Source organism: Oryzias melastigma, linkage group LG14 (assembly GCF_002922805.2).
Source record: "Oryzias melastigma strain HK-1 linkage group LG14, ASM292280v2, whole genome shotgun sequence".
Taxonomy (NCBI): domain Eukaryota; kingdom Metazoa; phylum Chordata; class Actinopteri; order Beloniformes; family Adrianichthyidae; genus Oryzias; species Oryzias melastigma.
The window spans coordinates 7902078-7917115 of record NC_050525.1 but is presented as its reverse complement, the minus strand read 5'-3'; positions in this window follow the sequence as shown (position 1 = coordinate 7917115).

Below are 15038 nucleotides of genomic sequence, written 5' to 3'. Positions count from 1 at the left end.
AAGGTGTGTATTGGCAAGAGTCTGATAATACGATATGTATCACAAAATGTGTCTCACGATACATATTTCGATATATCCCACCACTGTAACAGAACATTTTTTTTACAATTTTCTTTCAAGTGTAACAATGAAAAAAAAAGTCGAAGTGTTCTCTGTCAAGACACTGAACCGCACCGTGCCACCATCGGAGTATGAATGAGTGAATGGTACTGTGACTGTAAAGCGCTTTGGGCCTTCAAGGAAGATATACTAATACACACTATTTACCATTAAAAAAAAAACAAAGATGTATCCTAAGCCTTAAAGGGCATCTGAGTATGCTAAGAGCTTGTAGCCTACAACCAGTTCATTCAGTTTAGTACAGCTCAGTAGATACGTGCTGAGTGAGAAAACTTTGTGTCAGGCAGGCAGCAAAATAAAAGTTTGCAATAATGATGTATAAAATGTATACAATACTTCAGGTAATGTTTTAGATTTAACAACAAAAAATTAGAGTGCGTATCAGTTCGCTTCCTCCCATTTCCTTTCAAGCAACAAATCAAACTACTAGACTTCATTTGATAATAATGATATTTATTTAATCTAATGTGACGTGTCTACTACAAACCTTATTGAAAAAAAAATCTATTTTTGATTAGACAGTGTAACAGGTAATTACACCATCTAGAAGTTAGCATCTTCTTCTAACATCGTTGTTCATTTATTTTTCTATTCCTATCAATATATTACTTTATATCTGAAATGGCTTGATATTTCTGTGTTTTGTATTTTTTTATTTTAGTATTAATTTTTTAAAATGCTTGGAATAAAGCAATTAAATCCAATTCCCCTATGGGCTTCAGTTTTGCAGGTTGGCCTCTAGATGGCAGTAACAGTATTATTGTGTTCATGGTACATTTCCCAAAGACCTCACTCTAAAACAAACTGTAGTAATAAGCATATATTTTTCAAATTGACTTCTAGAAGTAGATACAAGTGGTTGGAACTCTTCAATGGGAAACTGAACATTTCAATGGAAAATAAATACAAAAATAATTCATAGGACATATTGTGTAATAACAAAATTATTCTTTTCCAGTCTTGTTTTATTTTTCCAATAGAATTAGAGTTTCAGCTTCACTGTAAATCACATTAACATAATTATCTAAAAGTCATTCTAAATATATATTTAAAATGTTCTAAGGTATTTTTAAGTACTTTGTAAGTTAAGGACTTTAGTATAATCTCTCATACCTAGAATGAGCAGATTCCTGTTCATTTGGTAGTAAACAAAATATAAAAATTGGGGAAGTTTGTTACAATTTAAATCTTATTCAAAATTAGTCAAGTATTTTTTAGGGAAGCCTTAGAGAAGGTTTCCTAATATATAGTTGTTTTGCTTTGACAAACTGTCTTGATTAGAGGTTTTTTTTTAACAAAAAAAAAAAAAACATAAGTCAATTTTCTATAAACATTTTATAGTTTTGCTTTCCTTCAATTCAAATTGCACAATGTAGTAGAATATGGAAAAAAACAAAAGCAGGAGAACCTTTTTTCTGCTCATTGGTGTCAGATTCACAGTGACATTCACTAATTACTGAGCAATTAAAGGTTGCCTGTAATTTCAATGTGAAATAAATATTTGTATATTTTCAGAAATAAATTTTATAGTACAGTTTGTTTAACATGCTAAAAAAATGCTAAGAGTTTTAAAGCAGTGCTGTAAAGTGGTAGTTAACAGCAAGAATGATATTGAGTCTGAACATTCCCAACTGTGTTCATGGATGTCAGGATAATTGATGATCCTAATTCACAGGAATGAATGTGAATGCCCATGATTGTTTGTGTCATGTAATTCAGATGCTATTATCATTTATTAAGGATGTACCACACGTTTTTCCAAATGATAAATAGGAGAGGTTCAAGTTTGTTTTGCAGGCCAATTAAAGCAGAGGATAGCTAGTTTCCACGTCTAGTGAACATGAAAACTTTGCATTCACATGTCAGCTCAACATTAAAGTCTGGTTATGTTCACATTATTACAAAAAAAAAGAGCATAGAGCTGGAGTTGAAAGATCCTGCAAGGGTTCAAGTCTTTATTAGGAGCATAAATGTTGTTGAGCATGGACTGATGTGCAACTAAAGCTTAGTCGATTGAGCAGCTGTCAGCAAAAGACTTGGCAGTCATTGTGCCTTTGGCCATTGACCTAATGCTACTGTCACAAATACCACTAGCACAGCGCAATGGGGAAACATCGGTAGAATCTTCAAGAGTTTATTCCTCACCAGATTTTGTTGAAAACCGTTGGCGTGGTCATGAATGCAGACGGCAGCAGTCAGGTACCCATCTTAAACATTCTCATTCCCAAGTTTTCACATTGATGCATGGTTAGGAAGCCCTCCGCGTCCCTTTTTCACATTTTGGGTGTCCCCAACTCGTCCTTTTTTGACATACTGCCTGTTCCAGTTAAATCAGGGGTCCGGTTGTTCTGTCGACAAGATGCCAGGTGCGGCCTAAACCTCAGGACGTGGATCAAACCCGGTGCCCTAACCCTAGCCTTTTCAGCGTTCAGTACCATGTCCGCTATGCCTGGTAGTGATCCGCATTTGGTACTCCCGGTACTGATTCACGTCTGGTACCGGGTTAAGGTTAGGGTTATTGTACTGGTGTGGTCCACGTCCCAGAACTGGTTTGCAGCCTGAAGGTTGGGGAGCCTTGATTTAACTCTCATGCTCTCTTAAGGGGTCAAGATGACCCTACCCTTACAATGATTTGTGATCCTTCCCATGACAAAGGTGGACAGGATTTTATGTCTACCACAAACACCAGTAAAGATAAAAAATCCTTGGTAAAAAAATCAGTGCACTGTCTTGCTGGGTTCAGATGACCCAACCATGCATCAAAATGTGCCCACTTGGGAAGGAGAATATGTTGAACCATCAGGCCTGCAGAATGGCCTGCTTTTTAGATACCACCGGGCTACTGGGTATCTGGTGGCAATAGATATGGACAGCCGCCATCCAAGGAGACATTTAAATACTGTCTAGTCAGAGCTGCTACCGAGTGTCGAGCCACCTGTGACCACCCAGCTGTAGCCCAATTTCGCATCCTCGCCTGTCATTGGACTGCCACTGCACAACATAGAAATGTCCCCGGGGGGCTACTGAACGGTGTCAACTTTTGGAGAAAAATAGTCCAGCCGGCATAAAATTGTAATTTTTTTCTTAAAACCTTTGCACCCACCACACACAGTGTAAAAATGCGACTACAAATGCCGCAGCGCAGCCACCTGCTGAATTTGCTGAAGAATTTGTATTTATGATTGTGTGGTAACATTTTGGGACGTGTGACCGTAGTCTAACCCACATATTTTAACAAATCTGTCCATGATAAAAGCATGTCTCGTTTAGCACAAACTCTGGGGTGTAATGTTCCATAAAATACCTATCTCGACCACATAGAGAGGACTTTAACTTTGCTATTCTAAATGTAAATTTCCTTTTAAACAAATCTTTAATCGTCAGTGACTTAATTTAAGATAAAAACATAAATTGCATTTTCTTAACTGAAACCTGGCTTGGTACTGATGGACCTGGTATTGTCTCTGAGGGTTCTCCACCAACTTTTATCTTTTTATTTTCTAACAGGGAGCAAAAAAACGTGGTTTGAATTAAAGCCAGTTAAGAACAGCATTAAGAGATGTTATGAACAAAGTGTGTAGTTAAAAAAAAAACAAAAAAAACATGGAAAGTTGGTCTGAAATAAATATGCAAAACACCTAGACCGGTGAACCACAATAAAGCGAGGGAACACCGCACACAAAAACATCCACAGACACACAGACTGATCCAGACATGTAGCACAAAATAGGACATTAGAAAGCACAGTTCACCCTCTTTCCTCACACAGCAACTCATTAGGGTTTTAGGGGAGGAGATCAATCAATGATGTACCTTGGGTGGGTGGGGGGGCTACTTGGGAGTGGCCCCCCTCCTCTTGTTGCCGCGCAGCTTCAGGCTTCTTCAAAGCCAGAGAGCTACAATGGAGGAATAAAAGAGATGCATGTGGCTCCGGAGCCTCAGGTGGCAGACCCCTGGGCCAGGCCACGAGCCAGGGATCCCATCACATTTGAACCTGGGGGTGTCCGAGTCCCTGTGGTGCTGTTTCTGGTCCTTGGCTCTGAGCGCCGGGCGTCTGCAACATTCTCAACAGTAGACAATCCTGGTCAGTCCATGTTTACCACGCACTTCTCTTTGGCTTCTTCCTCTTAGGTGAGGGGGGTTGCCTTGCTCTCTACTGGAATTCTAGTGGGGTCAGGTGGGTGGTTTCCTAATGTGGGACGGGTCTTCCTTGGGGGGCCCCCAGTTCATCCCTGTGGTGGGGTCGGGGCTTTATACCCCTGTGCCATCCTCTGCTGCTGGGGGACCCTGTGGGGGTCCTTATGACCCTGGTCTGGATGGCTGACGTTGGATTGCTCGATGGGTAGGTTCTCAGGCAGGTGTCTGGGGGGCGCTGCCACTGCTGCTTCAGCAGGGGTCTTGGTGTGTGGGTGAAGGGGCGTTTCCCCTCTTTTGACATTCTATCATCTATCACAGTAGAACACAGATGCTTACCTGAGAACAGGTACCAGCCCACCTTTGCACAAATATTATGCAAAGTGGTGCAGTGGTTAGCACTCTTGCCTCACAGCAAGAAGGCCCCGGTTCAAGTCCCATCCGGGGGACCTGAAAACAGAATCACCAACGGGGGACCTTTCTGTGAGGAGTTCTCCCTGTGCAAGTGTGGGTTTTCTCAGAGTACTCCGGCTTCCTCCTACCCTTCAAAAACATGCTTGATATGTAAATTGGTTACTCTAAATCAGGGGTAGGCAACCCTGGTCTTCGAATGCCACCTTCCTGCATGTTTTCCAACATACTGAGTAGGGACTCATGACAATTACCTGGTTCAGGTATGTCTAGCCAATAAAAACATGGCAGAGTAGAGTATGTTGGAAAACATGCAGGAAGGTGGCACTCAAGGACCAGGGTTGTCTACCCCTGCTCTAAATTGTCCCTAGGTGTGACAGTGAGTGTGTATGGGTATGTGATTGAGGCCCTGCAACAAACTGGCGACCTGTCCAGGGTGTGTTCTGCCTTCGCCCATCAGTAGCTAGGTTATGCTCCGGCACCCCCATGACCCCAGAAGGGACAAGCGGCTGAGAAGATTAATGAATAAAAAAAGTATGCACAATGATATGCTTGCCACGTGTGTGTTTGTATGCATAAGTATGTGTGTGTGAGCTGTATCTGCATTGTGTATGTGTTAAAATGTTTGGATGTGAAGATTTTTGAAGCCAACAAGTTTGAAACATTTGTGTGTGTGTGGACAGGCCCCGCCCCTTTAGACTAACATCTACACCTGGCAGTAATGATGATAAACTTCAAGCACCTTGTTTCTTTGTGATTCTACCCACTCTTACTTCTTATTCACCCTCCAACTTCCTTAAAGGGGCCATTCCATGAAAAAACAACGTTTTGATCTTTTAAGTGCATTATACTGTTCAATCCTCACTATAAACAACTCCAAAGGGGTATTTTGATCCGTTCACGCATTTCTGAGTAATCCTCTTAAAACCTGGGCTTTCAATAGCTGCCCCTCCTATACCCACAAAAACGAGTAGGTTCTCACGATCATGGTAATATCGTAAGACCGCCCCTTTCAGTAAGAGTCTGCTCTGCCCCTGTCTAACACCAACACTCAATTTCTTCACAGAGCTAGCGGTGATCAGCAAAAAATTATCATTTTTAGATGCAGAATACCGTTTATCTTCCAACTGTGTTCTGTCTTCAATAAATTCCAGCTCAAATAGGTGTTTCTTACTTTAGACGCGGGGCTCCTTTAAGACCCCTCTCCCGGTCGGGCACAGTTGTGCAGACGCTAAGCGTATTTGTGTTGTGAACCAGTGTAGGACGGACCTACTAAGGGTAGATATATGATACATGAATCCATCTTTGAGAGAGTGGAATATTTATTTTTGTGGGAGAAACAAATACATGCTGCCGGTGTTCCAACGATCCGTCCTACCTTGTGAGCTGATGGCTATAGCTATCCAAATGTCCTACTTTATCAGATAATCCTACCTACTACATATGAACGAATGTACAGTTTTTGTGTTTGTTCGTAAACACAGCAGCGTAGGAAAGAATTATGGACGGAGTAGGACAGAATTACGGGGAGCAGCACGACCTCACGGGTGGGCCCCGACAGCTTCATTGCAAGGCAGCGCAGCCTCACGGTGGGGTCAGACAGCTTCATCGCAAGGCAGCATGGCCTCATCACAAGATTGAGGGGTAGCACAGATTTATGGGTGGTCCACGAAGACTGAAAAAGATGACGTATTTTCGAGTTGCGCAGCAAGTGTAGGTAGGAAAAAATCATGGGTAGGAAGGATTTATATAAACCAGCTCTAGGATGATGTCATAAAATGGGCGGCACCCACACGCAGCGGCAGGTGGAACCTCAGGAATCGAGTCGTTTTACTTCCAGGTGGGGAAAAAAAAAATCACAAAAATAAGTAATATTTCATAAATAATTTGCTTTATAGTGTGCCAAAGGTAATATATGATCATATACATGGATGTAGTTTGCTCTGAAAGGCTTAAGAAAATCATTGTATGGCCCCTTTAACCCCACTTTCTTTTGTACCATAATCCCCCATCTCTAAAACCCCACTCTCTTCTTCTCTCCTTTTTCCCGTCTGGTCAAATAAGAAATGCATGCAAGCGTAATCAAAATAAATAAAGTTAATTCACAAATACAAAAGAGGTTTATACAAATATTCACCTTGTGTGTCAGAAGATCCATAGACCTGCTATTGTAACAGTAAAATCTGTTCAACTCAAGAGGCCTTCAGCTCTCACCTGTTTGCTCAGCTGCTGGACAAGAAAAAAAAGAACAATGCAGAAGAGACATTACTAAACACAGTGAAGAAAGCATGCTAACTCACTCACTGCATGTGTAAGATATTATCTCGAGGTGCCATCAAGTGGTACAGCACTATAGCATTCTATAGCTCCTTTATTGTGTGCTACAGTTGTACCACGATTGCTACATAGTTACTTAACAATAACATTTTTCTCATGAAGGTGCTATTTCATACTTTTCTTTCCTTACTTGCCAGGTCGTTCAAATGTCTCTGAAAGAATTTGCTTTGCTTTAGTTCCACGGTCCACACATGAATAGTTCTAGGTGTTTGGGTTTTCGCGTCTATCTGTATTTCATCTAGAATGTATTCTCCTGGCTCAGAGTCATAAGGGACATTGCCCTTACCCTTTTCGCCTCATCGAAGTGAAGGACCCTACACCCCAACAAACCCTCCCCCAACACAACAACGTTGCCAGAGAATTAGGCTCCTGTCGTCCTCCCGTAAGCACAACAAAGAGGCTCTCTGCTATTTATTTTAATGAGATCTTTTCATCACCATCAGAAAGAGCATTTTAGTCTGCAATTTTCAGCCATTTTATAAGCTGAAAATTGCCATTTGTGAACCATTCCCTCGCTAGTAGCACTCAAATACTCTCATTAGTGAGCCTGGAGGTGAAAATACGAAAATTATCTGTAAATGTAGGCTTAAAATCCCCTTCATCTGTTTCAATTTCAGATGTCTCTTATAAATCCATTGTTTGAAAACATCATCATTTTAAATAATGGTGTAATGTCTTTTCTTACTTTGACCTCTTCATACAGATTTGTTTAGATTTCAGGTGTTTAAAACTTTGTTTATGTTTGTAAATTTAATAAACTTTTAACTGGGTTTATTTTAAAAAAATCAAATTAAAGCATATGTTCTGAGCAGGTGTTAATTACCAGAGTTTACCAAAAGAACTCAAACACAGATACTCAACTCTGAACTCCAACATGACCCAATCGGGGACCCATACAAAAGAACTTGACCACTTCATCAAGAGTCAAGCGATTTCTGGCAACACACTTTACCAGAGAAATATGCAGTGGCAACAGAAATGGCATAAAAAGCTGAAGTTTCACAAACACCAGGGGGCACAAGTAAAATAAATACACAGTTGCTCAAAATCTTTGCACTTTGTTGCTGTGCCTCATGGCTGAAATCCAGAATAAGCTTCCAGAAATATTTAGCAATTTAAAGCAAGTTTTGATGCACAGCTTTTGCATTCAATGTGGAAGATCAATGTTTGGTACCGGAAAAAAAACAAAGTAATTTATGACATCTCTTATTTGGACGAGTTCTTTGTCTTTTTGCCTTTAATATTTACTTTTACTTCACACTTATGTCGCAACAGAAGTATCAGTTAATGATTTGTTGTCAGTTTATTTCCACTTTGATTCATCGTGAAACTGTAGTTGGTTGGACACCCTTTTTCTAGCAGCCAAAGTATATGTCTGAACAGTTTACTTCTAATTTCTTTTCATTTCCCAGTTGCATCAGCTGAGCCTGTGCTTGTTTATTGTATTTGTATGTATATTTTGGACAGCCCTCCCACAAAACAGCTGTTAGAATATCCTTTGACCTATTCTTGAAAATTCGTTTGACAAAAGAGCCTAGCTGTTCTCATTTACCTTCTTCTCCACCATATAAATAGAGACTTGTCTGGCTATGCAGTGCTTATTATGAGCTGAAGTGTCCAAGCAGAACATGGGGGACACATGCTTACCAATGGGCTCTTAGGCATCCCTGCACCTGGCACAGTGGTATAATTGGTTGGAATGGCTTCCTCCTTCTATTTGTCAGGCACAACATTGTCTGCTTGCTGTAATCCCCCCAACCTTGTTTATCCATCTGAGCCCGAACCCTCAACAATTTCTCATATCAACGCCATTTACATAGTCAAGAGCCGTTCGCTGAGGCATGGGGTAAATATGCCTTGGCTATTTCCTCTCTTTAAGTCAATTTATTTTCCATCTTTTCTCTTTATCCACCTTTTACTTTTTTGTTGCCTTTCTCCTCTTCAGACACCTTTGCCACACAGGAATATTGACCAACGAAGGGACCAAAATTAACAGCAAGTCTGTCTGCTGGTTTCAGGATCATCCCGAAACATCAGATAAAACAGAGGCAGTTTTAGTAGAAAAGTTGATTTCAGTTCTGGTAAATTAAAGACATGACAATTTATGACAGACCTATGATGTTTATACACCCATGCAATGTACACCGGAAGTCGCATAACCTAATACTTATGTTAAATTTGACCCCTGTCTCTCCAAAGATTAATAGAAAAGGAAATGTAAACATCAATCTTTTGCTTTTTTCTTTAGCTTAGTTGTAAGCACAAGCAATTTTATGCCGTTTATTTTGATGAATTACATTTCTGACAAATTTCTAATTGATACCACTTTTTGGAAGAAGACCAGATTAAACAGGGAGGAAGGAACTGGTAAATGCATCAAAAATCAAATTATGTATTATTGTCCTCTTTCTTTCTATTGTCTGAGCTTTTTTTGTTTATTCTGACAAAAAGAACAAACTCAAAAGTGCCTTTCATTCCATTCAGTCTTAAAAAAACTTTTACTTTGGTTCACACTATTAGTATTTTAGGTTAGGGAATGCACAAGTCCGTCAATATTGTTAGAGTATTTCTACTGTCTAACTTCAGTATAATTATGCTTTCTGATTAACTGCTCACTAGTTTGTTGTAAAATCGCATTTTCAAATACTCCATTTGGTATTTTGAGGGGAACAGCAAGAGCAATATTGAGGCAACTTGTGATAATTAGAGGCGTTAATAAATGCACATGAGTTGCAATGCGCCAAATGTTTAGTCTGGCCAAGTGGGAGAGAAGCAATGGAAATGATTGGCCTCATCGAAACCTGGACCTTCTTTGATATGAGACAGAAGTAGCAGATCAATCTTCTGCTATAACACTTGGCCCTCAGAGTCCTTCTCCTCCTGCAGACCCTCACTTCAAAGCCAGGGAAACATAATGCACAATCTTTTAATAGCTTTAGACCAAAGCTCTTGGAAGCTCTCTGCCTGTGTATACCCTGTCTCAGTCTAAACACCTAATCAAGATTACCTGGGCTGGCCACAATAGCAGCTAAATGCAATTCAAAATCTGTAGACCCTTTGAAGTCTTCATTGCAAAAAGCAGATGTTTCTTGGGTATGGGAGGTAATACAGCGAGCTGCAATTGACAGACCTTGTTGTGACATCTTCCTGCAGAGAGGCAATTACGGTCTTCCCAATTTACTAGAGAAGATATTACACAGCTTACCATGCTCATAACACAGTTTTTATTTGACCATTTTTTCAGGTGTTTGAATTTTTGCAAAGGGACAAGGAAAGGGTGATAGGTGTGTGGACAGATAATTTTGTGTGACGCTGGCTGTACACATCTTCATAGACATTATTTGTACTTTCAGTTCTCAAAGAAACAGCTCTGAACTTCTTTAACATTTCAGAAAAAAACATAAATGTATTATAAAACCACTCATGCCCTGGACATATACTGGTATATTTTTTGTTTTAAAAGAATATATAATTGATAAATTAATAATAAGATAAATTTAGATTAAATTACATGCTGACTGTAGACATTAGATTGACATTCAACAGAGAATGAGTGACATCCAGGAAAAACAGCCTTCATTCTGTCAACAGCATTAATCCACCCAAATGGTTCTTTGTCACTGAGAACAGCAGTGATTTTAACCTAGTGATTTTCATTAAAGTGGTAACACAATACTTTTCTGTCACATATAGATTACTAACATCTTGCAAAATTGAAGAAAAATTATGTGGTTAAATGAAAATGAGCATGGATGGATAATTGTGGTGCTTCAGCTGTGTTGGTGCATCATTGTTCTGTGTAACCCTTTATGTTCCGCTGAACTAATTTGTAGATCACAATATAAGCTAATGATTTGCATACAATTATGTGAATTCAATTTGATTTTTTTTAAATCCCTGAAAGCAACAAAGGAACGGAAACCTAACAGAAAGACATGGCAACATCCTGTGGACAATTGTTACTCCTCCAAACTACAGAAAAAAACTTTCATACAGATTCTGCCACCATAAGATCAGACAAAATTTCTGTGTCATTTTCCCTCTGAAGCTCAGTTATCCAAACGTTCTAAACAAAAAGCAATGGTTTATTGTCTGGATTGAGCCTGTTCATGATAGGTTTACAAAAGGCTTTGCTGGCTATAGTCTACATTTTAACATTAAACACATTATTTCAATGGCTTCACATTTACTTAAAAAGTGGAAATACACGTTAAAAGAAATATGTAGCCCAGCATTTGTTAAATCAAATAAAACTTTATTAAATAGCGCTTTTTATGCAACACAGCTGAAAGAGCTTTACTGTTTAAAACAACCAATTGGTGGGGCCTCCGCTGGTCGGGTAGCCTTGGTTCTGCCGCTGCCTGACCAGAGCTCTCACAGGGGCCGCGCTTGGGAGCGGGGATCAGGGACTATCTCCTTCATGACTCCACCCTCCCAGGGTCAACCCTGGACATAGGCAACCTAGGCGGCTGCCTAGGGCAGTTTGAGACACAACTCATTTCATGTATAAATGTCAAAAGTGATTTAAAAACATGAATAAAATAATTCAAAAGTTTTACATAACAGATAAGTTTTCCAGGTGCAGCGCTTCTCCTCTAAGCTGAATGGGGAAGAGGGTGGGCACACAGTGTTGCCGCTGTTAGTTCTTTAAAACTTTTAAAGAGGAAAAAACAGCAAAACAAGCGCCGAGGGACAGCTGTAACCCTTGTGCTATCATAGGCATGTTGACATTGGGAGTGGGGTCATCTGGACCCCACAAGACAGTGCAATGAACTTTATGTTTTAATGATTTTTGATTTTCTGGTGTCCGTAGCAAACACAATATCTTGTCCACCTTCATCCATGTTTGTCATGGGAGAGATAACACGTCAATGTAAGGCTTGGGTCATCTGGACCCCTTAAGATAGTTCAAGGGTTAAGGAAAAAAAGGAAGGAAGAGGAAGAAAGACGGACTCAAAGCAGAGTTTTGTTTCTTTTACGGTCAATTGCATGGGAATTTACCCCTCCCCAATGCATTTTGGTCAAAAAAGATGACTTTACTGGCGATGTGTTTTTTTTTTTGTATCTTTAAACCTTCAACAACAAAGATCATTTACCTTTAACACTGGAGATGCCTGTCTTAATACCTACTACGATTTTGTCAATTGCGCTACATGGTGGCGCAGTGAGTAGGGTTCTCGCCTCCAAGCACAAAGTTCATTGATTCATTTCTGTCTGTGTCAACATTTCAAACAATAATTATAAGTACTTATTATTTCAGTTTTGAGAATCAGAATAAATAAAACACTTATTGCAACATCTTCCAGGCAGATACGCTGTTTCTGTTTGGAACGGTAGGGGTGGTGTTGTTAGGGGGTTGGCCTCAGCTGGGGTGGTTGCCAAAACCCCTTTCCGCCTAGGGCTGGGCCTGCTCCTTCCATTTTGCAGGCCCTGACGGTACGCAACTTTTGAAAAGTCATCCAAAAACAAAAACGCATTACTGTTAATCTTCCAGTTATGCCCCGTCTCTAAAAGATGCCAGTCTCCAATAGCAGCTGGGTGTAACAGGTGAGTGTCTTACTCTTAGACACTGGTCTACTTTAAGATCCATCATGCAGACGCTTGATGTCTATGGTATTTGTCAGAGGTGGAACCAAGTCATCATTTTGCAAGTCCGAGTCAAGTCCCAAGTCTTTGTCCTCAAGTCCGAGTCAAGTCCCAAGTCAAAAGCACTCAAGTCCCAAGTCGAGTCACAAGTCATGACCAACAAGTCTCAAGTCGAGTCACAAGTCCTACTATTAATGTTTCAAGTCATTTCAAGTCATTTAAAAAACAATGTAATATTAATTACACAGATCATGTTTGCTTTTATGAACTGTATTTTGCAAGCATTTTAGCTAAATTCCCACTGAGTTGATGCATCTCCACTTCAAAAATTAAAAATAATTTATCTTTAACAAAAACGCAGTTTACCACTTTCTACCACATTTGAAATGTGGTAAGATGGAGACAGCAGAGAACCAGGGTAGTCTGGATATTTAAGAGGTCATACCATGATTTTCTTAAGCCTTTCAGAGTGAACTATATCCATATATATGATCAGAGATCACATTTGGAACACTAAAAACACCTTTATGAAATACTACCAGCTATTTTCTTCAGTTTTTGTCCTACCCGGAAGTAAAACAACTAAATTCCTGAGCCTCCGCCTGCTGCTGCGTGTGGCTGCTGCCCATTTGATTTCATTCTAGAGCTTTTTCCTTCAAAAATAAATATCAATTTTTTTTCAAAGATGGATGCACATACCATATATCTGCCCTTAGTAGGCCCGGCCATCGCTACACTGCTTCACAACAAAAATACACTCAAGACTGTGCCCAGTGGGGGGTCTTAAAGGAGTCCCGCATCTAAAGTAACAAACTGTTTGAGCTGGAACTTATTGAAGACAAAACACAACAGGAAGATATACGATATTCTGCATCTAAAATGAAAGTTTTTTTTGCTGATCATCATTAGCTCTGTGGAGAAATTGGGTGTTGGTGTTAGACTGGGGCAGAGCTATTAGAGCATACGCTTCCTAAAAGGGGCGGTCTCACTCTGTGACATCCAATCATGAGGCTCGTTTTCGTGGGTATGGGAGGGGCTGCTGCTAACAGCGCAGTTTGTAGAGGATAACTCAGAAAGGCATGAATTAATAAAAATACCACTTTGGAGTTCTTTATGTGAGGAATGAACATTAAAATACACATAAAAGCTCAAAAAGTTGGTTTTTCATGGTATGGTCCCTTTAAATCCCCTCACTACAGACCAGTGATGTGCTCTTAAGCCTGTGGGTGATGACGTACTGACTCTTTTAGTCTAAATTAATACACTTATGATTCTGTTTCATATCAGCATGTTTTTTATAAACAGAGCGGATACAGGAAGAAGAACTGAGGAAGATCGTAAAATGCAGAGTGGTTTAGTTTGACTCCAAAAAACAAAACAAAGTATATCTAGGTTTATGTTTAACATTTCTGTTGTGAGATTATTTTTTGTTGTTTGGAAAACTATTTTTTTTTATTCAGTACAAAATTTCTGTCAACTTACTGTCAAAATGTCTCACATTAAGTTAACAGGAGTTAAATTCTGTATTCAAGACCAAAAAGTAGGATTCAAAACAAAAATAATAAATGTAAAACTAAATGTGGTGTATGCATGTATATATATATATATATATATATATATATATATATATATATATATATATATATATATATATATTGGTACATATATTTTGAAAGTGACTTTTCACGTGAAATTTTATGCATAAATATATATTGCAAAGCTATGCACAAAATACTACTTTGTTCACGCTGTACTTGAAGAGGAAATACTGTGAATACGGAGATTATGAGTATATTCATGATTAAATTCATTAGAATCAAATAACTTGTATTCATGGTGGACAAATCTCTTTTTTATATAGCAGGTGAAACACTAAAATAAAGACATGCAAACTAAAAACTCTTTAAGTAGTACATGTAAATATTTTGTCAATGAAAAAAGGAAGGAACAGCAAATATTCAAGAGGGAATGTGACCCCCGGAGAAAGATGATGCTTTTTTCTCTGAAACACACCACAAAGCATAAAGCAGCAACAGTGGTAAACCGAAAAAAAGGGAAAGAAAGAACCCTCATGCAGCATCTCTGTGAATTCTATAATATGTTTGCTGGATTTCTATCAGAAAACAACCGAGCCCGCTCCCAAGCAGCACTGCTGTCCCGCTATGATCACTCGCGTCCCGCCCAGATCCAGATAAGGATCTGAGTGGTGGAAATGTCAAAATCACCTGTTGTCACTCTGTGATTATACCGAGCTGCACGGTGTCACAATGTACCGCTAACAGAGTTTACAGTCCCATTCATTTAACAGCAGCTAGCGGTTAGCCGCTAAGCTAGCGTCAGCTTTCACTTAGAACTTACTTGATTTTGCTGCTCCTACAGTCAGATGAAGTTGGTTGATGTTGAATCTCTGTGAGTAATCCTTTAATCCACATGTTCTCCGAACTGCAAAC